Here is a 26,511-nt window from a genome sequence, read left to right as displayed (position 1 = left end):
CAGACAGGCTCAGCTCATGCTAGAGCACCATCTCACATAAAACCAAGCACTCTGCCTTCAGGATTGTTAAGGCCTGCCTTAGGAGTGACTTATAGGTGCATATGTGTCCAGATTTAAGGTTAGACATAGGAATACTATATCTAAGCAAAGGGTGATTACACGACCTTGCCCCAGCTGAGTGATCAGCCAGTTGTGTCAGTTTGGATGGCCAGCCAGGGGTGGCAAAAGATATGCTGCAGCCCCTGGTAGGCCTTGGATGCACCTATGCCCTGGGTACCTATAGTACACTGTACAGTGACTGATAAGGTGACTCAATATCCAATTAGTTATGTACCTAGGGTACATGGAGTCCATTTTACAGAGAGAGCAGATAGCCTGGGGCCCTGATTAGCAGGATCCCAGGCCAACTAAGTCGAAAACCAGCTAAACACAAGGCAACAAAATCTGGGGTAACCATAGTCAGGTATCTACCTTCCTACACACCCCCCCCCCCCCAAACGAAAGGAGATAAGGCTATCCTTGACCAGGTAAGCCTATATTGCCTAAGTGGCCATATAAGGAAGTACCTGCACTAGCATGGTTAACCCCTGTCTCATGGTCCACTAAGCAATCCCTCACCCTAGGGGTATCAAAGGGTCTCCACCATAGGGAATCTGTACCTGTGGTGTGTTTTGGCAAAGTAAAAGGCTGATGTTGAGATGGAGTACTGAAGTGAGGCTCCACTAAGGTAGGGCTCAGCTTCCTCCAATCACTATCCACCATGGGTGCCTTTCTTTCCATGACTGAGTTGCACTGTGCTCTCAGGGTCAACCTCTGGCTGCCTACAGCTGGAGGCTGCGTCCCTTTTGTTGGCTTACTGGAGGGACAGGTCAGGGTTGGGGCCTTTGGGTCCCATGTTTGGCTGTGCCCAACAGTGTCCATCTGGGGGAGGTTCCTAACTAGGTGTAAGGGAGATCCCTCAGGAGTTTTTGAAGTTTTCACCTTGCTAGGGCTGCTAGCTTTGGTGCCCCTAATCTGCTGATGGGATGTTTATGTGGACAGGGGGTCCTTTGGGGTCCCCTGGTCTCCCTGTCAACTACAGCCCTTCGCAGACTGAGGCAGGGTAGAGAGGGGCAGGTTACCTGCTCCAGACTGGGTTCCACCTTGGAAGGGTCCACTGACATCAGGGGCTCTGCCAGGCTAGGCCTGACTACCCCTGGGGCAGTTCCTTCACAAGGGGTAGGGTCAGTTCCCTGAGGAAGCGGACTCTCACCTAATGTCTGGTGGGAGGGAGACTTGTCTTCCTCCCCAATGCTCTCTGTCTGAGTGGAGTGAGCCATAGTTTCAGGCTTCACAACACTAAAATCTGTCTGAGTTTGGGCTGTGGCCATCACAGCCCCACCAACCTTTTCAGGTAGGGACTCATTTTGGGTTTGGGCTGTTACCATCACAGCCCTGTCAATCTGTCTAGGGAAGGAGTCTGCTTGAGATTGGGCTGAGACTAGCACAGCCCTATCAACCTTTTCAGGGAGGATATCATTAGCTGGGGCTGTGGCCATCACAGCCCCACTAACCTTTCCATGGAGATTTACCATTTTAGAATGGGTTTCTTGTTCTACCTCAGCCCAGGCTGAGATTTCCAGATCATTTCCCAGTAGACAATCTACAGGCAAGTTTGTAGACACTGCCACTCTCTTGGGGCCAGTGACACCTCCCCAGCTGAGATTAACTACTGCCATGGGATGATCTTTCTGTAGTCCATCAATGTTGGTCACCTGGTATGTGGCTCCAGGTAAAAGTTGCCTTGAGGGGACTAGACTCTCAGTCACCATGGTGATGCTAGCCCCTGTGTCTCTATAGGCCTCAATTTTCTGACCATTGATGAGGGGCTCCTGTTTGTACTTGCTCAAAGTGTTGGGACAAGCAGTGAAGTTGGCAAACCCCATGCCATCCTCACAGACAAGAGTAGCTGCTGTAGGGGGCCTGGTTAGGCCAGAGTCCACCTGAGTTCCAAAAGTAAACCCAGCCAAAGTCTTGGGGGCACTCCCACCCACCTGGGGGATTACTACTAATAGTAACAGGAGGTGTTGGAGTCTTACTTGGAGGAATATTTTCCTTATTGTTGTTCCTTGGGCAACTGCTATCCGTCTTCCAGTGGCCAGGCTGTTTACAGACATGGCAATAAGGTTTATTGACAGAGGAGGCGTTTTGGGACCCACCCCCACCATTGGAGTTTTGGGGCCCTGTGGAGGACTTGTCTTTTGATTTATCCCCACCCTTCTCTTGAGTCTTGGTAGTATCTTTATTTTGCTCACCACCCTGATTCTTAGGCCTAATCCTGGTTCTGACCATTTGTCTACACTCTTACCCAATTCTTGTGGAGAGGTCAGATCTGAGTCCACCAGGTGCTGGTGTAAAAGCTGGTTTTGACAATTACTAAGGATCTGCTCCCTCATAATCAAACTATACAATCTTGTATAGTGATGTACTTTGCTGCCCAGTAACCAACCTTCCAGAGCCTTAGTAGCACAATCTACAAAATCAGTCCAGTCCGGAGTCTGAGCCTTTTGGGTATCCCTGAACAACAACCTGTATTGCTCAGTGGTTAAGCCAAACCCATCAATCAGAGCACTCTTCAGGACAGTGTAGTTTTTAGCATCCTCATGTCTAACTGTGAGGAGCTTGTCTCTTCCTTTTTCTGAAAAGGAAAGCCACAAGATTGCTGCCCACTGACTCTGGGGAACCTGCTGTACCATGCAGGCCCTCTCCAAAGCAGTCATCCACTTGTGGATGTCATCCCCATCTTTGTAGGGGGGCACAATCTAACTCCGGTTTCTATGATCATAGGACCTATCTTTATCCTTAGGGATATTGCTGCCACCAGTGGAATCTAATCCACTTAACTTTTGCTCCCTTGCTAAAGCAAGTTTAGCTTGGGCCAGGGCTGTTTCCTCTTTCTCTATCTGAATTTGGACAGCTCTCATCCTAGCCTCATGTTCTCTTCTCTGGGGGGGAAGTCATTCCCCTTTGAGAACCCCTTGAGGCATTAGAGAGGATAGATTCCCTGGAAGGAGATCTTTCCCTTCTATTGCCTGGGAGAAGTCTACTATTAGGTCGGGAAAGGTGAAAGTCTTCTCCATTCCCATGTAAACTTAGGTTAGCCTGGCTAAGCCTCCTGACTTGGACCTGGCTATCATCTCCATCTGAATCTTCCTCCACTTCCTCACCATCTTCTGGGGTTATGGAGTCATCTTCTGTGGAGGGGACACCTTCACCTGTGTTATGTAAGGGACCTGGTTTAGCGGCCTTCTCAAGATCACCTGCCTCTAGGACTTCTATCAGGTGTTGGATGGTAGGGTTGGAATCCTGTTTCAACTTCCTGGAGGTACACAATGACCTCATCTCTCGGAAGTTGAGCATCTCATATCTGGAGGGTGCCTTGGGAAGGTCACTTACCACAGGTAGAGAACTGGGTTCACCTGTGCCAGACATGTCTAGTGCGGTGTGGTATGTGCACCTACCTACACTGAGTGTGTACCAACTAGAACCTCTCTAGAAGTTGTAGTCAGGGTGTGCTAGGTCCTTTTCTCTACAACAACTAAGTTCAGTAGAACTTAAGTATTTTAAGCTTTGTTATATGTACCTATGGTACCTAATGTGATCTTTCAAATGATATCAAAGATTACAATGGTAAAACAACAGCAAGCTCAAATCCCAACCGCTGCACACCAATGTGAGAAGTTGGCCTGGTATATGATGTTCACTATTCTAGTGAGCACCTTGCACCAGTCCAAACAACCCTTATGGTGATGGTTGTAAAGTCAACCTTATAGACCAGCTATCCTAGCGGTAGCATGGACAAAAGCAGTCTTAGGCTAAACTCAAGAGGGCATGTGAAGCCAGCTGTTTTACCATGTGCAAACCTTTTAATACCAAATGAAAGGACACCACACAGGTTATATATTCAAAATATATATGTATTTATTTCTAAATAGATCCCCTTAACTCTTTATGAGCACAGGAGCACAAGCGTATAACAAGTAACTTAATATAACATACAAAAGTTGCACAAATATGGATAGGCCCTGGTGGCCCGTAAAACCATATACTAAAATAGTGGTATAAGTACCACGTCACGAACAATGGTAAGGCCTAGGGCCTTGGGAATCGCTGGGGCCACACTGGACCAACTGCAGTTAGGACGTGGGACACCCCTTTCCCTTTGTCCAGTTTCGCGCCAGAGCTGGGGCTGGAGTGCCCCAGCACCGGTTTGAACTAGCCTATGCATGGGACACCTTGTGTGCCCCAGGCAGTGTCTCGTTTCATTCAGTCCTCCTGTGGTAGCAGCATCCATTTTGTGATGCTGAGGCTCTGGTTAACTTTAACCGGGATTAATGGAAGTAACATGTCTTCTCCCTCTAGAAGGGTGGAATGTTACCCCCGTCGCCAGAACTGGCGAGGGTGTAGTATTCCAAAGCGTATGACACCTTACACAACATGTTTTGATAAAGCCAAACCAAAGTTAGCAATAACCGCAAGGATTATAATGCACTTAAGAGTATATGGTATGGCAATATCCTGGAACAGCTATAAGGACATGGTTACGAAAGCTGCAGACAGGCTCAGCTCATGCTAGAGCACTATCTCACTCACATAAAACCAAGCACTCTGCCTTCAGGATTGTTAAGGCCTGCCTTAGGAGTGACTTATAGGTGCATATGTGTCCAGATTTAAGGTTAGACATAGGAATACTATATCTAAGCAAGGGGTGATTACACGACCTTGCCCCAGCTGAGTGATCAGCCAGTTGTGTCAGTTTGGATGGCCAGCCAGGGGTGGCAAAAGATATGCTGCAGCCCCTGGTAGGCCTTGGGTGCACCTATGCCCTGGGTACCTATAGTACACTGTACAGGGACTGATAAGGTGACTCAATATCCAATTAGTTATGTACCTAGGGTACATGGAGTCCATTTTACAGAGAGAGCAGATAGCCTGGGGCCCTGATTAGCAGGATCCCAGGCAAACTAAGTCGAAAACCAGCTAAACACAAGGCAAAAAAATCTGGGGTAACCATAGTCAGGTATCCACCTTCCTACAACGGCTCCCTGGCCAGTAATGGGACCTTCCGGTGCGCAACGTGTCCGGGGTCCACGGAGGCACCGCAGGAATAGGTCATCACTAGCCTATGGGACTCGGGCGGCGATGGCCACCGGCCCGCCTGCGGAACTAGCACACCACGAACAACAAGATGCCCTCCGCATGGTGGCGGAGCTCAGCCGCTCTCCAACCGCGGACTCAGCTCCGGATGCTAGCCCCCGGAATCTGTCCAGCGATGACGAAGCTATCTATGGATTGCCAGACTCCCAGATCTCTACGGAGCAACCAGATGTCACACCACAAACAGCAGACCTGATACACTGACCGTATGTGGAAGCTCTTTTGAACTGGGTGACTGGCCTGCGATACCCCAATCGCTTTGTGCCTCTGGTTTCCTGCCGGATGCTGACGCTGATTCTGCCCGGGGCATGGCCGCCTTGGGGACGCTTGGCTGCTCGCCGCGGGACGCAGTGAGTACTGACCTTTGGTGCTTGGCTCTTAATGGGACATTGAGCTGGTGAGGACCTGCAGATGCCCCTGCCCGCTGGGTCCCGGCTGCTGCCTCCATGGCCTGATGGGAACAGCGAGACTGAATTGGCCTTACTGGCGGCGACCCGGCTTAGGCTTGAAATGTATGGCAGGTCATGTACTGTACCTACTTCTAGCTGAAATGTCTTACAGCAGCTGCACTTGACTCATGTTAACTGGGAGGGGTGATGCTTCCTTTCCTTACCCGGTTGTTATGACAATACCACTGTGACTAGTGCACAGCGACCCCCCTGGATTTACATGTTAACTATCTCATTAAAGAGTTTGGACGGAGGCACGTTTTGCAACCGACCTTTTGATATTATCCAACTGTATTGTTCTTTATGGCTTATTGCAATGTTTGGACCGCAATTTCTCTTGTTTTCCTATATTTGTATTGCAAGCAACCATAGATGTGTCTTTGGTGATCTACTATGGGGGTACCTGGGTGGCACAATTCCTGTGATCTGTTGGGGGGCCTTGAGGGGGAAGGGAGTTACTTGAAATGTTAAAATGTCAGCGATAAAGCTCTGTATGTTGAACGTGCGCAGCATGCATACACCATCACGCAGATACCAGATTTACTCCTACCTTAAGCATCACCATGTCCATATCGCGCTCCTACAGGAGACGCATTTAAATGAAGCAGACACTCACACACTATGCCGCAGATGGCGAGGGCAACTCTATGCCACGGTATACTCGTCCTATGCCCGTGGAGCGCTGATATGGGTGAGACCGGGGACTCCTTTAGCAGTTGGGCACTCCCGCATAGACCCGGAGGGTAGATTTGTGATAGTAAATGGCAGGCTGGATGGGCACCCAATGGTTTTGACTTCGTGGTACGCCCCTAACACAGACCAAAATAGTTTCTTCACACAGCTATCTGCTAACCTGTCACCTTGGCATGGGACTCCCTGGGTGTTGGGAGGTGATTATAACTGTATCCTTGACATTGCATTAGATCTATCCTTCCCACCCCTGCCTGGCACACCTGTGCAGGGCGCCATGAAAGCCCTTATGAACTGGGCCTCACAATGGGACTTGCATGATGCCTGGCGGAACCGTAATCCTACCACCAAGATGTATTCCTACTATTCGGGCGCGCATGCTTTGCATGTACGAATAGACAGATATATGCTGTCCAGTGACTTACTCCCCCATATTGCAGATGCTTATTACATGGGCCGCACTCATTCAGATCACAATTCACACATACTGGAACTGACATGGGCGCAACCGCACCCACCTATACCCACCTGGAGGCTACAACCAGATCTGCTTCTCAACGCCCCTTTCCAGAACTCCCTATATGCACAAACAGCGCACTATTTTGATGAAAACACGGGCACTGCATCCACCCACCAAATAGAATGGGTCGCTTTTAAAGTCGTGGTCAGGGGCCACTGCCTGGGTACACAAGTCAACATAAGGAGACAATTGGAGAGAGACCTGACACAGATTGAGACAGACCTGCTTCAAAGAGAGCAAAAGGCGAGGGAGGGTGATGAGGAGCGAGTGTTGGAGGCTCGCGCGGATCATGGACGTTTGCTGGACAGGTTGCGTAACCTTAACTATGCGGCCCACTTGGCGCGCACACACCACCTGGGCGACAAACCAGGTAAATTGTTGGCCTGGCTGATTAGTCATGAAGACCGTACGGCGCCTGTGACAGCGATATACACCAGCCGTGATGAGGTGGTGTACACACAAAGTGAGATTCACGCGGCCTTTGTTGCCCACTATCACATGCTGTATTGCTCTCGATTACAGGTCCCCCTTGCTGATATCACTGCGTATCTCTCCGCCATAGCCCTGCTAGAATTAGAAGATGTCCATCGCGGTGAATTGGAGGCATCGCTCACGCCCGATGAGCTACGCACAGCCATCTTTGCCCTTTCTAACGGCAAGTCCCCAGGCCCAGACGGGCTGCCAGCAGAGTTCTTTAAAGCCTATTCTGACATACTGATTCCTGAACTGCTACGAATGTACATGGCGGCTATCGAGGACTCTTCCCTTCCCCTCACGCTCAATGAGGCCAACCTCATCTCCCTCTCGAAACCGGGCAGGGACAGCATGCGCCTAGGCTCGTACCGGCCGGTAGCCCTCTTAAACACTGACTACAAGATATTAGCCTCTACACTAGCTCAACAGCTGGCCCCCTTAGTACCCACACTGGTGCAAAGCAACCAAAATGGCTTGGTGTCCACACGGAGCACTTCACATAATATACGGCGACTGTTTAGGGTGCAAGAATATGCCACACGACAATGGCCTCGGTCGGGATGCTTAGTACTAGACCTAGAAAAAGCTTTCGACTCCGTGAAGTGGCCTTAACTTATGGCAGTATTGTGGAAGTACGATCTTGGGGGTGAATATATTGACATGGTAAGCTTGTTGTACCAGAAACCCACAGTGCGAGTCCGCACCGGTAGGCTGCTATCCGACGTTATTAGAGTCAAAGAGGCACTAGGCAAGGCTGTCCCCTGTCCCCACTGCTTTTCTTGTTGGCAATGAAACCGCTCACGGAATTATTAAGAGCACAGGGCGCGGAGTGGGGGATCCCCTTAGCGGACGGCATTCATGCGATCTCTTTATACGCTGACGATTTACTTCTGTATGTTAAAGACCTGACCTGTCTACCGCTGGCATTGTCAGACACCTCCCGCACCTTTGAAGCCATGTCGGGACTCAGGGTTAACTGGGCCAAATCTGGAGTGTACTCCTTCAGCCCAGACATGCAGGAATGTGAGGTAAGCATTGATGGAGTACGGCTCGCCTGGTACCCCACCTCATTCCGATACCTAGGCGTCCACGTTTACAGATCCCTGACTGATGTCCTGGAGGGCAACCTTGTCAGAGCTATTTCCTCCTTACAGGCACAAATTACTTTTTGGAAGACCCTCCTCCTCAATGTACCCAGCCGGGTAACTCTGACGAAAATGATAGTCTTACCAAGACTACTATACTCTTACTCTAATATTCCAGTGTGTGTCCCAAACCGCATCTTTCGAGAACTGGAAGCCATGATCATAATCCTTATCTGGAACACTGGAAGGCCTCGAGTAGCATTGACGAAGCTTCACGCACCCACAGACACTGGGGGACTCGCAGTTCCTAACCAAGAACTTTATTACAGCTGCAGTGGGTGGCCGGATGGCTGAGCGGGAAGAACTTAAGCGATACAGCCACAGACACCACAATGCTGACTCACACACAGATCTGCACGCTGTTCCACCCCCTGACCAAAACTCCCTGCCCGTTGCAGCTACATTTGGCTGTGGCCCGTAAATGCTATGTGCGTAGCCTGAGGCTCACCCGAACAGGGAAACCCTACGCCCCGATACTCCCATTACTAGGCACTCCTAGGGATGGTGGGGTGGTGACAATGACTGCAAAGGAACGATGGACACAGGCCGGTGTGGACACAATGGCAGATTTGTACACAGACGGTACCCTGATCCCTTTTGGCACGCCGGCTGCGGACACTGGCCTCTCAGCTGGGCAGTTTCTGCAACACGCATCCCTCATACGCACGTTCACGAGGGCCTGGGACGACATTTCCGAGGAACTGCCGACGCACCTTTTGGTGCAAAACCTGCACGTTATGGGGAATGGTTCCCACGTGATCCACTGGTTAGCGCAGGCTCTCTTATCACACACACAGGGCACCCTCCAACCACTGCGAGACAAGTGGGCAGCAGACAGGGGAAGGGAATGGACAGACAAGGAATGGACAATGATACTGGCAGGCCCCATCAATATTCCACGCAACTCCCGCTTCAAGCTCATTCAATTTTATATATTACATCGGGCATATTTGTCACCAGACAAAATTAACCAGTACTTCGCAACTGATACCTCTGCGTGCCCGAGGTGCTCTCTGGTTGGCGCGGGTCTCCTTCATATGCTCTGGACCTGCCCCCGGATACATGCATATTGGCACATCGTGACGTCACTGTTGGCAAAAGGGGTTGGCGAGGACCTACAGCACAAGTGGGAGACATGTCTGCTAGGCTTATATTAAAGAACAAAACAAAATAAGGTCCCTTCTAGATTCTGGGACCTTGGGCTCATCGCAGCCAAGAGACTGCTTACTAAACGCTGGAAAAGCAGTGAACCACCACATGTTAAGCATTGACACGCCTCTGTAGATAATTGGGTGAGAGCGGAAAGCATCACCCTTCACAGGGAAGAGGCAGTGGGGCTGAGGAAATTCCCCATTGTGCAGCTTTGGGACAACACTTTGAGGTCTTTCCACAAGGCGTGTCTTGATCAGGGAATCACCTAGATTCTCTCCTCTCCAGACCCGGCCTGGACAGCGAGCGGGATGGAGAGTGGAGCACACATGCGAAGGGGTTCATTCCACGCCTGCACATAGCACGCCGCACCTACGCTACATGATACTACTATCACACCACAAGGAGACGACCTCACCCCTTCCCTAGCACACAAGACCCGGTGTTTAAGACCCATGATCGTGTTAGGATCCTACATATATCCTCACCCTCAAACCAACCCCCCCTTGGAACCAATGACACACACCCATAGACACATACGAACGTATTGCTTGCTCTTTTACTCCTTTGTACTTTATTTTATTCCTCTTTTTCTCTCATTTTTCCTTATTCTATGATTGTTTTCTTTCCCTTCTCCATTATGTTAGCCTACCTTTCTTTTTTACACTTAAATTTCTCTTCCCTCCCCCCGGTTGGTCAAGTTTTCGGTGTCACGGCAACTTTGCTAACGGACACACTTGTTAAAATGTTTGGAGCAAAACTTGTTGATCATATTACTTTGTTCTTTATCTGGTTCACAACGTCTATCTATCTATTTATGAGACCGCCTTAGATGACACGCCTCCTACCAATGGTTAGGTGAGGGCTGAGAGTATTACATACACACGAGGCAGTGATTTATCATGTCACAGCCATGAACCCCAAGCCATTCTTATGGTTGGACCAGGCGGCAGCTCACTCTCTAAGGCCTCACTCGGCACACACCTACCGTACCCGCTAAGGTTACGCCTTGGGGTTCATGATGTTTTTCTCATTACCCGACACATTCTTCCTTCCCGTCACGGACCTTCTGCTCTACAGAGATGAGACTACCTCTCAGATACAGAATGCTATTTGGGAATGTTGATTAATTTATTATTTCTTTCCTCCTTCTGCCTTGTCGATTGTGATGTATGAACAATGCCCCACATTGTATTATTATTGTTTATGGATGCTATTGTAAACTGCAGGGATGGTTTGTTACATTAGATTAGCATTTTGGCATGTATTGTGACCATACACAGAAAAATCAATAAAAGATATTCAACAAAAAAAAACCAGTATGCTCAATACTTTGGGTCGACAGCCTTTAACGACATACCCCAGGAGTTCCGCCTATTGAAGGATGCTCAGCTATTCTTATGCAGTATTACTCCGATGTTCCAGATCACGATGAATGCACACTTTCTTCAGGTGACCCGCTACGAGTTCATGCGGGCAATCAACAATATTAATCAACCAATCAGGAGTTGGTAGAGCGCAACTACTCATCTGTAAGGGTCTCAAGGTACTGTGGAGGGGAAGAGCGGCGGCTCTGTTGAGTGCTGGGGTCATCCGAAAAGCCAGGTCTTGAGGTCCTTCCTGAACTAGCGCAGTGTGGGAGATTGCCGGATGTGGAGGGGAAGGGAGCTCCAGGCTTTGGCTGCGAGGTAGGAATCATTCCAGCTCCCTGAAACTCTAGGAGGTGAGGGGACAGACAAGACGCAGGCTACACCAAAGAGCTAGGCCTTGTGTGCCGATCCTTCCCCGTCTCATCAGATGACTGTGACGGGCGTGGTGAAGTCGAAGATATCTTCGACTTCTTGCTCTTCTTATGCTTGTGTGACTTAATCGAATTTCCTGACTACCTTGGCTGTGAATTTGAGCAATTGAAATGGCTCCACGACCAATCTCGGGACCTTCCTCTCGAGATCGTGAGCGTCGCATATCAAGGAGCTTGAGGGACTCCTTCAGGGCCTTGGGGTGTATGGTGCTGCAATCAAGTAAGTTCTTGGTGTCAAGGCTGCGTTCTAAACACAAGAGGCACACCAAATGTGGGCCCATTACCAACATCTGTCGGTGACAGGTGCCACAACTTTCCTAGTTGACATCCTGATAAACAAGGAGACAACTCCTTAAAAACATCTCAACGAAAAGTCGAAAAAAGGTCAGTCAAAAAAGACTGAGGGTAGCCCTTTTCAGGATTTGTGCTGACTGGCATGAAATGAAGAGAGGATGTCGCCGCCCTGGGGTGGTGCCTATATAGGCACTGTGCACGTCACTTCAGGCACAGATGACGCCACGCTAAGTTAAACAATGACACCTACTAGTGAACAGATGTACTGCTCACGAAAAATGTTCAAATCTCGTCTGACGCCTGTGGATTATTCTAAGGTAAGGAATCTACAGCTAGAATCTATCACATACCCAATTTCCATACATTGTTTGTAGGCTATATAGTTTTAGCAATAAAACTGCATGTCAGTGGAAAATGTGCTACCATTTCAATGGAAAATGTCTGTTTGTAAATGACAGTGTGTTACGCATCATACTTTAGTAATATTTTTAATAAATTGAGAGTTCTTAAAAATGAATTGAGAAACCCTCCTGCCCCCGCCCTGATGGAACTGCTATTAGTGAACTAAACGGCGGTTTCTGGTTGAGGGCGTCGGGCTCCGCCCCTTTACATTCGCCTTCAAAAGGAAACAGTTTCTTAAAAAAAAATGAACAGTTTATACACATTTAATTATCTTGCTGTGAGCTGCTGTGCACTCCCACTCACCATACTCGTTGCTGTGAGGACAGTGACGTGACGCTTTTCTTTAATATACTCCCCTGCGCGGGCCAAAAGTCTAGAGTATTTGCCGGGCTGATAATTTCACAGCCCGAGGCCAAAGATGTCATCAGCTCGGCAAAGACACTGCATCCATGACCAGTCTCCACCCCCTGATGACGCGGGGTAAAGTTAGCCATGGGCGTTTACATTTTAAGCCCTGTTGTGCTAGGCCTCCACGTCAATCAGGGAGTGGAGAGCATTCTCACCACACCCTTTTCCAACTCGTCACAGGGTGGGGTGGGGCCATACCCTGTGACGAGTTGGTAAAGCGTGTGGTAGAGGCTGCAAACCGGAAGCCAAGCAATCGAGTGCACAGTTTGTCATCAGGTATTTGAAGACATATTGAGCAGACTCGAGGTGTCTGCTTCCCGCGCTATAGTTAAAGCTGGATGCCATCTGAGCTCTGATGTGTCCTCAGATTTACACACTATCCACAAAGAAGGGGAGAGGGTCAACTGTATATACAACTCCACCACCCCGAACCCCCAAGGCAACGTATACACAAGAATCCTCAGTTTTACTGCTAGCAAGCGTGGGGATGGTGAAACGAAGGACAAGGTGTTGCGCACTGGAGGTGCCTGTGTTTATGTGAAGGAGTCCGCATCGCCGACTCGCCTGGCTTGAAGCTTCCCTCCGTGTCACCAGGTCAGATAGCAAAAATGCCAGCTGGGCATGGACACATGTTGCTTTCACTTATCTATTTTCTTGTAGCCTGCAGCCTGTGTGTGTTAATATTAGGCCTGGGCGGTAAATTCCATTCCGCTCGCGGTATTTGCGGAATTTGGGTAATTTCATGTTCCGCGGAGAACTCGAAATTGCCCAAAATGCTGTGTTCCGCGACTTTGCGAAATTTTTTGCTTGTTCGCGTTCTCAAAATGCGTGTTTGCGAGATATTTCCCCTCGAGCTCGCAAACCGCAATGGCGAACAGTAAAAAAGCATCACGAACAAGCAATTCCGCGTAACGCGATTACGCAAATTCCGTCCACCCCTAGTTAATATCCCTAATAAATAAAAGCTCTGGGCCTGAAAGCTGTGCACTTCGGTGTCCGAGCAATATATGGATTAGCTTTCATGTACTTGAGCGAGGAAAAGTTCAGGATTTTATTTTGCGTTTGAGCAATAGAATTTGTCCCATTTTGCTTTCAGTCTCTCTGATAACGACCTTGCAGTAAAATCTGATTGAAAAGAAAACTTCCATTTATCTCCTAGCTGGGGATGACTGGATATTCATGAGGATCTTTTGTTTGTGTAGTTGATGTTCATTATTGACTTTTAAAATAGTTTACATGTATCTTCTCTGAGGGCAGCTTGGGGTACCTCAGTATCCTGCCACCTGTCTGCTTGCTGCATTTTCTGAGTGCTTAACAGTCCACATGCATGCTTTCACTGTACACTATTGTCTAACTGCACTCAGTGTGTATCCTGCAAGTTTTGGTCATGATGTGTGCTTACATGCTCCACTTGTTCAGCATATTAGGTTCAGTATTAGCTTGTAGAGGATTTTTTAGACTATGTATTGTGACAATGCTATTTGTGCTCAGAATAAGAATATAGTTTATTTAGTCTGCACACACACATGCTGTATACAGTATAGTTGTGTGTGACCTGTGCATGTGTACAGTATGTGTTTATATAATCAATGTACAGTTATTTTGATGCCTTGTCTGTATATTGTATAGGGTTTGTAAAGTCTCTGTGGCATACTGCGTATGCACATTGTGTTTATCCAGTTCATGTGTACATTGTCTGCACAGTATAGTCAGTGTGGATGTTGCTAATATTTTTCAGTACATATTGTATATGTGGCTAAATAATAGTGCAAGCACACTCCAATAGGCTTCATCATTTTATCACATTTCCGTTAAATAAGATTTGCACAGGAAGTGTCAACTAGCGTCCCAACAAATGCCATGTCCTCCCAAACGTGTCCCCTCCTCCCACCCCTAGCCAAGCTCAGCCCCATGCTCAAACTTCACCAGCAGCCACTGACTAATGGTTTAAAACATTATGCACCATAGTTAGCTAGGCTGAGTTGTTTATATGGGGCAGCTTTAAGGGAGGGGTAACCTCTCCCAGCCAGTTATTTACTGCTGGATGAAGTTACATATACAGAGCGACAGGTGGCACCGTTTTGCAAAAGTAATGACCATTTGCTTCAGACGGTTCTCTGAGTCAGTTCTGAACGGGGAATGCCTGCCCAGGAGTCTATTAGTGTTGTGAGGTGACATTGACTGTAAAAATAAGCAGTAACCCTTTTGCAGAGATGGGCAGTCAGAGTGATTTCAGTGTTTACCTCACGTCTCTTTTCTTGGCAGGAAATGATTTGGCACTGAGGACAAGAGCCGAGCAGGATTCCCAGGAAGCATTCCATCAGCTTGATAATAATGTACACTCACTCCACCATACGTCAAGGGAATCTCCTACATCTGGAATGTGTCTAACAGACACTCTGAATGTCAGATATTAAATGGTAACCTCGGTACTAATTTTACTCAGGACAAAGTTTATTTTAAATGTAGCAGACTAAAAGGATTTGGAGAATCAAACTCGCTGGTGAGATGGCATTTATGGAGTGTTTCTGAGAAAGGATTCAAAATGCAGAATGTCTTGCCATTAGTGATGCATGTAGTGTGTTGGTTCACTTCAGCGGTGTCATTAGTAGATTGTTAAGTAAGAAGGCACTCATAAGCTCCTACTAGACAGATGATTTAAAAACATGTCGATTTAAAATGATTTTTAGGTTTGATTTTAATGACATACAACATTGTTGATGACAAATCTTTCAGTGTTTTCTGCGCAGCAACTCCTGGCAGGACAAAATATGAAATGCTATTGTCATGCATGTCAGAAAATCTTTCCGCCGTCAATGCATTGCAATTTAATCCATTCACTGGCATTTACATTTCCCACTAGCTGCTTGAAAGAGTCTCTCGCCAGCAATGAATTTGAGTTCTCGCCTGCATGTACATGCGGGGTCATGCGGGGAGGGGGATGAGGGGGGTTAATAAAAAAAAATTTAAACTTACCTTTGACTCTGGTCCCGCATCGCGTCTCCTCTCTCTGCTCCGAGTCCCAGGACACAGGCAGCCTCCCTCTCCTCCCCAAAGCCAATCACAACACTATAATGGCAGCGTTGTGATTGGCTGGGACGCCGACCACACAGACGTCTCTGGGGAGGCAGTTTCCTCCATGCATGCTGCATGCAGCCTACATGGAAAAAAAGGGAGAGTGCGTATAACTGGTTTGGCCGACCAAACAGTCAGCGCCCACTAAAAATGGGCAAGCCACTCCCTCCCCTGCAGCAGGACTGCCCACCCGCCCGCCCCCAATCAAACCCTTCTGCTTTCTTGCAGTGCGAAAAGCAGAAACACAAAATGGTATTAATAATGCCATTTTATGTTTCTGCTTCTCGAACTGCGAGAAAGCAGTGGGGTGATGCTCCTCCACCCACATGGAGGAGCAGCCCCTGATTGTGTTGAACAAGGGGCTTGGAGCCAGTCAATTGTTTACCATTTGTAGGCTTCATTGTCACTCTCATTTGATGCCTTCGAATTGGGCAGCACAGGCCGGCTTCACTTCCTCTTTTTTGGGATAGAGCGCAGGCCAAGTACTGATTGCTTCATCTGGATTAGGGTCCTTCTGCTGCTTACGCTGTGATTGAGGTACTGTTTTTTTTAGTTATGTCTGTGTTGCTTATTCCCTTCCACCTCCTTGTGGGAGCAATTTATAACTCTGTGGGGCAAGAGGAGGAACCTGTTGAACCTGGGATGAGCGACTCACTGCTGCAGAGGGACTATATTGGCCATTCTTGTAGTGACAGTAGGAGCTATTGGCTAAGGTGAGACCTGTAAAGTGTGGTTTTTAAGATCCATCTCTAGTGCTTTTGGTTTTACATTTATAATGAATACAGCAAAATTATAAGTACCAGACCGCAGAGAATCAGAGTGAATTTTTATTTTAACCAATTTTTATTTTCAGTTATCTACACCACATTTAGATACATCTCATCGATATCAAGACAAAGGTGCATAACCTGCATTCCGATGACTATACGGGTATGAGCATTGCATCACATTGATGGCAACAGGAGTTCCTGCTTCGTTCTACAAACTTGAAAAATCTATGGAACAAAAGAGGTCATGCAGAGGCATCAGCCAAATCAGTAGTATTACAATCATCCCAGTAGGTCCTTTCCATTTCATATCCTTGTTGTCCCCACCAGAGTTCATTAAAATATCTATGGGGGTTGATGCATAGCAGTGTAGTAACTTGTAGGACCCATGGAGCATGCATCTGGGGATCACTGTTGTATGTATTAAAGAGAACAGATGGCAATGTCAGTGCGAGAGAACAATGGAAGTGGAGCATATACAAGTTAAAACAAAAATAAATGAGTGCTGTAAGGAGGCCACAGATTCACGTCCCGGTCCGACGAGGTGGCTAGCACCGTTGTGCAGAGGGTGTGGAGGTGAGAGACAGCCACTTCCGGTGCGCGAGGGGGCCGGGTAGCAGTCCAGAGTTTGGGAGGCAGACAGGCTGCGGGCTACTTAAGGCACTGGAGTCCCGCCCGCGTTGTGGTGAGAGGGCAGTCGCAGGGCCCATTGCTGCTGTGTGTGGCGCCAGCGCGCTTGAATAATTTTTAATTTCTGCACTGTTTACTGTTGATTTTAATCTACTGCACTGTGCAATTTTTTAACGGAGCTTTGTGGGCTGGCTGACGACGAGACAGCGACTTAGGCATCTCGTCTTGTGAACCTGGAGCGCGGCTTCTGAATTCTCCCCGCACTTCCCAGACTTATCTTTAGTGGACGTACACGGGGGGGGCTGATCTAGTCTCCCTTCCTTCACGTCCCGGTCCGACGAGGTGGCTAGCACCGTTGTGCGGAGGGCGTGGAGGTGAGAGACAGCCACTTCAGGTGCGCGAGGGGGCCGGGTAGCGGTCCAGTGTTTGGGAGGCAGACATGCTGCGGGCTACTTAAGGCGGATGCCCTCCCGGCAGCGCAGCGGACGAGCGCGACGAAGGCGTGCCGAAGTTGCGCCTAAGTTAAGCCCGTCTGCGCCCGTCCGCGGCCGGGCGAGGGTGATAACCCCTGGCCCAGGAGGCAGAACTTACTGGAACAGAGATCGACTTCTTAGCCTCCGCACAGATATCCCCAACTCATGCCTACATAGTATAGATGTGGGCGAAAATGTTGGGTGTAGACGCTGTCAGTTCCGATTTACAACAGGTTCAGAGAGCAATTGCAAGCGAGCCAATCTGTCATGTGGTCTGCTGAACGTGAGGTCATTGCGTAAGCATAGGCTTGATGTATTTGATCTGCTCACGGACAAGCAATTTGACCTGCTGTTCCTTACAGAAACGTGGTTGGACAAATACTCCGATTCGGACATTATTGAGGCAATGCCTGAAAATTATTCGATGGTGAAGCAAGATAGGCCTCTTGGGAGAGGAGGGTGGATTGCAATTATTTTTAAACAGAACCTGGGATGTCAAATGGAGCCAGTGTCGGTCCAGGACAGCGAGGCAGGCACTTTCACCATAAAAATCGATGGGGGCACCACGGTTAAAGGTTACCTTATTTACAGACCACCTGGGCCCTATACCAAGTTTATGGAGAGCCTGTTGGAGGGCGTCACTGAGGCTGCTTTGCGTAGGGATAAGTTCATGGTGTTGGGGGATCTCAACATTCATCTGAACTGCCCGGCAGACAAAGGGGTCGAGGAGTTCCGCAGGGATATCCAGGCCTTACAGCTGGAATTGAAAGTATTGACCCCCACCCATCAACAGGGCCATTTATTGGACCCTATATTTGCGAATTGGGGGGAGGTTGAGGTATTTCCGGCAGTGCCGATTCCCTGGACGGACCATTTCCTTGTGACGTTTGCGATATATATCTCAGACACGAAAGGGCCTAACCAGGCACCCATGAACCATCAGAGCAGGAAATGGGCTAAATTCTCCCGGGAAAGGTTCAACGAGGCACTGTTAGCAGGTGGTCAGCCAGGTGGGGAGGATGTTGAGACGGCTAATAACAATTTCAATAAACGCATCTCAGAGGCGTTAGACCGCACTGCTCCGCTCTATCAGACCACGGCCGGTAGCCGCACTAAGAGAACGGCGCCGTGGTTCGATGAAGAATTGCGGCTGACAAAAGTAGAATGCAAACGGGCGGAAAGGCAGTGGAGGGCATCCTTCGACAGTCAGGCTAGAGAGACCTATTTGGCAAATAGGCGAATATACCATAGGATGATTAAGAAGGCGAAAACGGCCTTCTACGCTGAGAGGATCTTGGAGGCAGAGAACTCTGCTAAAGAGCTTTTCTGCATCTATAAGTCCCTCGCGACCATAAAATCCTCGGCAGGACCGGAGATTTGCTCAGTTGAAACATGCAACCGTATATCAGACTATTTCTCGGATAAGGTTGCAAAGATTTACTCATCTTTCCCGGGTCAACCCGCCACGGGGGCAGAGACCGCCGAAGCACCGGGGGGAGCAGAGGACCAGTGCGCCTTAACCTGCTTCCTCACCCCCTCTCCTGAAGAGCTAATTGGGATATGCAGATCGGTGAAGTCGGGTTCTCCTCATGACCCTGTGTCACCCAGGCGGCTTGGCGATAGTCTAGGGGCTCTGGAACCCTATATAAGGCATATTTTGGATGTCTCCTTTAGGACAAGTATGCTGCCTAGTGGCTGGAAACAAGCAGTTGTGCTCCCCCTCCGAAAAAATCAAACATCAGTTTTGAGACATTAGAAAATCTTTGTCCTATATCTCTGTTGCCCTATATGTCCAAAGTGGCTGAGAAGGTTGTGAATCTCCAGCTGATGCAATATGTGGAGGAGGCGAATTTACTCCATGCCACTCAGTTTGGTTTCAGGCCCCGCCACTCAACCGAGTCGGCCCTACTCATGGCAACTGAGACCTTGAGGCAGGGTGCAGATGAGGGACAAACTATGGCCCTGATCCTGTTGGATCTCAGCGCTGCCTTCGACACTAGCACATTCCATCTAGCTACAGTGTCTGAATAAAGGGGGAATATCAGGTGCAGCGCTGAGATGGATCCAGTCCTTCTTGGCAGATCGTGGATTTCAAGTCAGGCAGGGGTCTGTTATTCCAGAATGGTCACTTTGGGCCAGGGCGTGCCCCAGGGCTCGTCCCTGAGCCCAACTTTATTCAACCTATATGTTGCCCCTGTTGCAACTATTGTTGAGAGCCATGGCTTAAGAATAGTGTCCTACGCCGATGACACGCGGCTGGTCATCTCCCTATCGGGCGCGCCCTGTCTTGCCGCGGACAATTTAGAACATGCAAGCAAGATCTTGCTGTCCACTAATTGTCTGAAACTTAACGGCGGCAAGACGGAGGTGCTCATAGTGGGGGGAGGACAGTCGGCGTGGTCGTCGGCGTGGTGGCCACCCTGCCTAGGGCCGGCACAGACGCCTTGCCAAGAAGCTAGGAATCTGGGAGTATGGTTCGATGCAGGCCTCACCTTTGGATCCCAAATCAATCGTGTAGTCGGTGTTTGCTTCGGTGTCTTGAAAAGTTTGAGGAAAATTCTAGAGCTTCTACCAACTGAAGCGCGCAAGACACTGGTGCATGCATTGGTGACCGCGAGATTGGACTATGGGAATCTGCTGTATCTGGGGGCACCAGGGAAGAGCATCGGTCGCCTTCAGGTATTGCAGAATGCCGCGGCACGCCTGAGCCTGAGGCTACCCAAGAGAGCACCTTCAAAAATGGCACTTCAGACTCTTCACTGGCTCCCGGTGAGGAGCAGAGTGGAGTACAAAGCACGCTGTACCTGCCACCGCATTCTGAATGGCAGGGCGCCACAGCCGCTGCAGAGCCTGATAGCGCGCTATGAACCGTCCCGTGCCCTAAGATCTGCGGGCTCGGGATTGGTGAAAATTCCCAAGGTAGCAAAAGCGCGCTTGGGGGGAAGATCGTTTAGGTATCTGGCAGCGCTTAACTGGAATAAATTACCGCTTGAACTGTGTCTTGAGCCCTCTGAGACCAGGTTCCGGTCTAAACGCAAAACCTACTTATATGTTCAGTAGTTGGTGCGTCACCCGTTTGGATCCTGTTGCAGCCATCACACCATAGCGCGGGGACACGCCAGTGCGCGTAACCAGGCGCTTTATAAGCTTCCCTATTATTATTATTATTATTACAGAGTCTCAAATTTGTTGGAAGTCACACGATAGCAAAAACAGAAGTGGTACCGCAAGTTAACCAGAACCTCACTATAAGTATTCAAATCAGCCAACTTCCCAATCCGCTGCTAGGGGTGTATTTGTGTAGCACAAAAGCTTCCTCCTGTCGGAGTGCCACTGCCATCAGCCGCACCCATTTAAGCGTTGTCTTGCCACGATGTGCTTTACCTGGCAGTGTCGGAGCCTTCCAGTGCATGGCCATGAGTCTACAAGTAATTAACAGTGCTAAATCAATGAATCTATTGATGCCTTTTGTATCTTTGGGGCACTTAAACAATCCCAGCAGAGAGCCCTCTAGCATGCATACATCTGTGCGACCAGTTATCTCCATCAATGCGCTAGACACTTCCTCCCATAGCGCTGTGACTCCGAGACAGGTCCAAAACATGTGTACCATGTCTGCTCCCACTTGCTGGCACCTAGGGCAACTAGGCGAGGATCTAAACATTTGATGTACTCTAGCTGGGGTAAGATAGGCTCTATGGAGGATACTATGCTGAATATATTGGAACTTAGCGTTTCACAATACTTTCAGCTGGTATATTAGCACGTTTTCAGATTCTTTCTGTTAGCTCTTTTCCCACATCTCCTTGCATCAGCGAGTCGCAGCCAGTGGGTCCTGTGTGGTATATTTTAGAGCGCAGACAAGCCATGTGATGAGTTTAGGGCCACTACCCATTTTTTTGTTTAAATTTGTTTGAGTTTTAACATTTTGGATACAATTTGACAAGTTTCTGCAAAAATTGTATGCATGCACACATTGCACAATGAAACATATAATTTGGATATCCTGCATAACGAGGGTATGCATGCATTGTTTGCGCATCACCTAACATGTATCATGTGTGTTAATGCTTTAGTAAAAAGGGGATGCAAGAACTGGGACATTTTTGTGTTGTATCACTTGATGAAAGCATGAGCCTCTACCAGCCTGCTTCCCCTAAGTCTCCCCTGGGGTGTGTGCTACAATTGTATTTTATCTATCTGCTAAGGGTATGTGATTCCAGCCGCATCTAAGTAGGTAAATATAACATGACCTGGTTATATATGTGAGGTACACAGCGAGCGAGGCAGCAAAGCTCTCTGCATTGCAGGATTCTCTGAGACGGCCAACATGCTCCTCACGAGCCACAGGATCCTGCTAGAAGTTTAAGAACCTCAGGCTGCGCTAAGTGCTTTTCCTGTAATAGTGCTATGTGGGAGGCATGGCGCTTTATGCAAGCATAGGTTTCATATCTACGAGCTGGCGTATGCATACCTCAAACGTTCTAGCTAACTCTGGTGGTAGGCGGCATAGAACACTAATGAGGAGCAGAAGCGGGCGCGAGAGGCACAGCACATGAGGTAAGGCCATGGGTAGCGCGCATGCATTTCGGGCGGGGGGTGCATCTTTGGCGGTTTCAGTGATACAATAGCGTTTTGGGAGTCAACTAACGGGGGGTAAGCATTTCGCTCCACAACCTAAAACAAGCAGAGGGACAACGTGTTTCTGCCCAAACTGTGAACTGTGCCAAATGGCAAGTATAGGCTGTGCGCACCGCGCTTTCTATCAGGGGGGTGAGGTAAGGCGGTTGGAGGAGGCTGGACCTGCGAGCGCCTGGGCCCTATTTCAGCATGTGAGTGGACCTGCGTAGTGCCAAGCATTTTTTTGATGTAATGCACGTTTTTTATCGCAGCCAAGGTCCCCGGCTATGATCGAAGAGGGACAGTGACTCAGACATCATCCTGACGCGCGTGTATTGTGCATAGGTGCCAGTGGTGCATGTACTGAATCGCGTTGGAGCCTCAAGTGGACATCCTATCAAGTTATCAGCAGTTTGCAGATTCACTGTTGGGAGTCTCTACGAGTCTTCCCCGGGAGGCCACAAAGCAGGCGAACTGTCCTCACTAAGGGAACACACCGAGGAGGAATCAGAGTCTCAGGCGACTCCAGTGTTCCCTATCGTGGCCACCGTCCTCAGTGCCTCACGCCGCTTCTGCATCCCCTGCTCCAGATTAGGGACTAGGTGCTGTAGTGCGGGCGATTTTCTAGCCCTCCTGCGATTCCGTCTTTGGATGCCCCGGGTGCCAGGGGCAGCCTTGCGAGCGCCATCACTACTACTCGGCGATGTGTGATGCCATGCTGCTTCCAGCCAGTCCCCGGCTTCTTCAGCGGTGCTACAGAAGTGAGGGGAGCCTTCTCCAATCACCTGCAGATGCGCAGGGAAGAGAAGGGAGTAACAGATATTTAGTTCACGCATTCGTTTCTTCACAGCCAAAAAAGTGCTTCGTTGTCTCTGTACTTCTATGGCATAGTCCAGGAAGAAGAGGACAGATACATTATCTATTTTGGCTGTCTCCATCTTACGCACTTCCCAGAGCACTGCTTCTCGATCTTTGAAATTAAGCAGCCGGAACAGGAAGGGCAGCGGCCCAGCGCCCGGCAGTGGGCGGTCGAGGGCACCCTATGAGCCCTTTCTACTGCAAAGAAGGGAGACAGCGCATCTGCCTGCATCAGGGCTCTCAGCCATTGCTCTGTGTACGTCACTGCATCTAGGCCCTCCGGCAGGCCAACGACACGGACATTGTTGTGACGGGAGTGGACCTCGGAGTCATCCATTCTGCACTCCAGTGTGTGCAGCTGCTCTGTGAAATCTCGTCCCTCGGCTGATGTGGTCTTATGGGCTGGGAGGGCCTCTTCCAGTTTTGCCTCCATTTTGGTTACCCTCCCGGCTAACTTGCGGTGGTCTGCATGCAGCAATGCGAAGTCTGACGTGATCTTGTTGATGTTGCCCTCCAGGGACGAACTGGTCTGTGATAGCGAAGTCCCAATCTGTTCAACCGCCTTGAGCACTGTGTCGATTTTGGATTCCAAAGTGAAGGGCCCCTGGGATCTGCTCCATTCTGGTCTGAACAGATTTGCTTGGCAGCGTCGTTGGCTGCGTGGCTGCCGTGTTTGCCCCAGCGCGCTGTCTGCCTATCCTGCTGCTTGTCTGCCGAGTACTGCCCTGCAGGAACCAGGGCCTGCTGAATCTGCTGGCCTCGACCCTGCAGCACCCAGCCAATCCAGAGTTGAGGGGACTCAAATGATAGACCCCAGTTTTCAGCCCTTGGCACGCTTGAATTATCCGAGTCCATGCGTTTGGCGCTCAGCGCCTGTAAAGTTCCTCCATGCGACGGGCCTTAGTGGATTCACCAGCAGGGGCAACCACAAGTTTGTGTGCCTTCGTAGCACCTCCTTCGACCAGGGTTTATGTTGCCCCTCGCATATTGACTTCAGGACACTGGGTGGTGCAAATTGTGTGCCCTGTGCTTTTCAGGCGCAGCTTACACACCTGCTGCAGCCAGGCCTGGGTTCAACCCAACCCCCGGAACTAGTCGGATGCCTGTTTGCTTCAGACAGCCCAGATGTTAGGCTGCACCCCACTGTCTGCCTCCGGGCCACCACCACTCCTGTAACGTCCCACCGGGAGCAATCAAGCGATGCACAAGCTCCTGTCTTTGCACCAGTTGAGATGCACCGTGCAATGGGATCTGCAGGAGAAGCAGCAAGCGAGTATGCCCATTCAGGGCGGCCACCGGCAAGTCTCTCCGTTGGCCCTCAAGCGCCAATGTGGTGCAATGTTCATACCTGTAATGTCATACAAATGCAGTTCTGCACCTTTGTATTGATATGTGGTGTTGAAAAATAAAAATTGGTTAGAAAAAAAGTCACTCTGGTTCTCTGCGGTCTGGTGCTTGTAATTTTGCTGTGTTCATTATAAATGTAAAACCAAAAGCACTAGAGATGGATCTTTGAGACCACACTTCAAAGGTCTCACCTTAGCCAATGGCCCCTATTGTCACTACAAGATTGGCCAATATAATCCCTCTGCAGCAGTGAATCTCTCCTCCCAGGTTCAACAGGTCTATCCTCTTGCCCCGGAATTACTTAGAGTAATAATTGCTCCCACAGGGAGGTGGAAGGGAATAAGCAACACGGACATTTCTAAAAAAAAACATTACATCAATCACAGTGGAAGGACCCTAATCGAGATGAAGCAATTTAGTTCTTGGTCAGTGCTCTATCCCAAAAAAGAGGAAGTGAAGCCGGCCTGTGCTGCCCAATTCGAAGGCATCAAATGAGAGTGACAATGAAGCCTAGAAATGGTAAGCAATGGGCGGGCTCCAAGCCCCTTGTTCAACACAACCAGGGGCGGCTCCTCTATGTGGGTGGAGGAGCGTCACCCCACTGCTTTCTCAGAGTGCGAGAAGCAGAAACATAAAATGGTATTATGCATACCATTTTATGTTTCTGCTTTTTCGCACTGCGAGAAAGCAGAAGGGTTTGGTTGGGGGCGGGCAGATGGACAGCCCTGCTGCAGGGAAGGAGTGGCTTGTTCATTGTTGGGGGCACTGACTGCTGGGGCCGACCAAACAAGTCATAGGCACTTTTTACTCCATGTATGCTGCATGCAGCCTGCATGGAGCCTGCATGGAGCCTGCATGGAGAAAAGGGGTTCCCAATAGACGTCTGTGTGGTCAGCGTCCCAGCCAATCATATCGCTGCCATTGCAGTGTTGTGATTGTCTTTGGAGGGGGGGGGAGAGGGAGGCTGCCTGCTTCCTGGGACTCAGAGCAGAGAGAGAAGGATATGTGATGTGAGACCAGAGGCGAAGGTAAGTGTTAAATTTCGTTTTAAATTAACCCCTTCTCCCAGCGCAACCCCCTAGCCCCCACCCGCGAGTCTTGCCGGCCGCGACTGACTAAGAGACAAGTCTGGGCTCATGAGTACCCTATTTGTGGGATAGATTTGTATTATACATGGAGGAAATATTTAGTCTATTAAATCAAACAAAAGAGTTTTTTGCAGCAGACACACTGAACTCACATATGTGAAGGTGATCTCATATGTAATAATGAAGAAAGAGGTTACTCAGTGAAACAAAATAGTGAAACAAAATAGTTGCCTATGATCACACAATTTGAGATGAGTTTCTGGATCAAGTGCTTTGCAGTGAGGTCTAGTAGATTATTCAAGTCACTACACCTGCAGTTCTGGTATCATTTTCCTTATTTCTCGAGGCCTGTAGAGGTATGATCATCATGCAGGAAAAGTAATACCGAGGTCATTTCACAACCGCTTCATGGCTGTCCATCACACTGCTTGCCTCTATGCATCAAGTTAATTAAGTTTAACTAACATATTCACAAACATGTCAAAAGGAATATTATTAATCGAATGCCACACACCCATTAGGAGAAAGATCATAGTTCAAGATCTCGCACCAAAATGCACAGAGGAACAACCTTTATAAGATTGAACATTGACAAAAGATTCTCCCACTCCTTGAGACACCATGTACATCACCAAACTCCTGAGAGAACTTTTGTTCACAGAAGTAGAGAGGGGTGCAAGGATGGCCTTGTCGACAACTGCAACCACGACACAACAAGACATAACCCTTGGTTCAATCATGAGAGAAATAACAGCTATTAGGAATAACTGGGCTTATGGATTACGGGATTTAATAACGGAGGCCAAGTCCATGAGATCGGAAATAGGTGCTTTAATGTAAGTTAAAGCAGATAGAGCAGATGATGGATTAAATGAAAAATGTGTAGTCAGCACCCCAGAATGGGGTTCCACGATTTAACAACCGAAACAAGAAATCAAGGCCATTGAGGACAGATCATGCTGCAACAATGTCCTCCCTTTTAGAATGCCAGAGGCAGCTGAGAAAGATGACACAAAGGTTTTCTTAATATCAAGACTACCCACATGGTTGCTTTCTCACCCCCGCGAGAACTGCAAAGAGCCAATTGGATTAGATCATGGTACCAATCAAATCGCAAGAACCATC

General features: G+C 48.9%; 1 protein-coding gene and 1 long non-coding RNA gene across 6 annotated transcripts in view; one reads left to right on the top strand and one right to left on the bottom strand.

Annotated features, from left to right (window-relative positions):
* Positions 1-14,969, top strand: part of LOC144828658 (uncharacterized) — an 82,182-nt gene extending 67,213 nt beyond the window's left edge. For both annotated transcript variants that reach the window (XR_013610505.1, XR_013610506.1), the window contains one exon: positions 14,794-14,969. This is a non-coding gene — a long non-coding RNA (uncharacterized LOC144828658). The remainder of the gene's footprint in view (positions 1-14,793) is intronic.
* RAD54B (RAD54 homolog B) overlaps positions 1-26,511 on the bottom strand; it is a 608,133-nt gene that overhangs the window by 171,351 nt on the left and 410,271 nt on the right. The gene's annotated exons all lie outside the window — the stretch shown is intronic.

Source organism: Lissotriton helveticus, chromosome 4_1, assembly GCF_964261635.1.
Source record: "Lissotriton helveticus chromosome 4_1, aLisHel1.1, whole genome shotgun sequence".
NCBI lineage: Eukaryota > Metazoa > Chordata > Amphibia > Caudata > Salamandridae > Lissotriton > Lissotriton helveticus.
Note: the sequence above shows the minus strand (reverse complement) of the source record. Positions and strands in the feature narration are given on the sequence as shown.